Below are 689 nucleotides of genomic sequence, written 5' to 3' on the forward strand. Positions count from 1 at the left end.
CCCGTTTCATGGACTATTAATCACCGTTTTGGGGTCCCGAAGCGATTTCCATAGTTGTTGAACCCCAATGTGCGTTTCCGTGTCGGTCATCAAGACTCATAGTTTTGGCCAATTCTGGCCCACTTCTTGGACTATTACTCATTGTTTTGGGGTCTCGGAGTGATTTCAACGATTGACGAACCCCGTAGTGCGTTTACGTGTCGGTCATCAGCACTCGTGGTTTTGGCCGATTCTGGCCCGTTTCATGGACTATTACTCACCATTTTGGGGTCCCGAAGTGATTTCCATAGTTGTTGAACCCCAAGGTGCGTTTTCGTGTCGGTCATCAACGCTCACAGTTTTTCACGACTCTGGCCCCCTTCTTGGACTATTACTCACCATTTTGGGGTCCCGAAGTGATTTAAACGATTGACGAACCCCGTGGTGCGTTTACGTGTCGCTCATCAGCACTGGCGGTTTTGGCCAATTCAGGCCCGTTTCATGGACTATTAGTCACCGTTTTGTGGTCCCGAAGCGGTTTCCATAGTTGTTGAACCCCAAGGTGAGTTTCCATGTCGGTCATCAACACTCACAGTTTTGGCCGATTCTGGCCCGCTTCTTGGAGTATTAGTCACTGTTTTGGGGTCCCGGAGTGATTTCAATGATTGACGAACCCCATGGTGCGTTTACGTGTCGGTCATCAGCACTCG

Source organism: Triticum aestivum, chromosome 1B (assembly GCF_018294505.1).
Source record: "Triticum aestivum cultivar Chinese Spring chromosome 1B, IWGSC CS RefSeq v2.1, whole genome shotgun sequence".
Lineage (NCBI taxonomy): Eukaryota > Viridiplantae > Streptophyta > Magnoliopsida > Poales > Poaceae > Triticum > Triticum aestivum.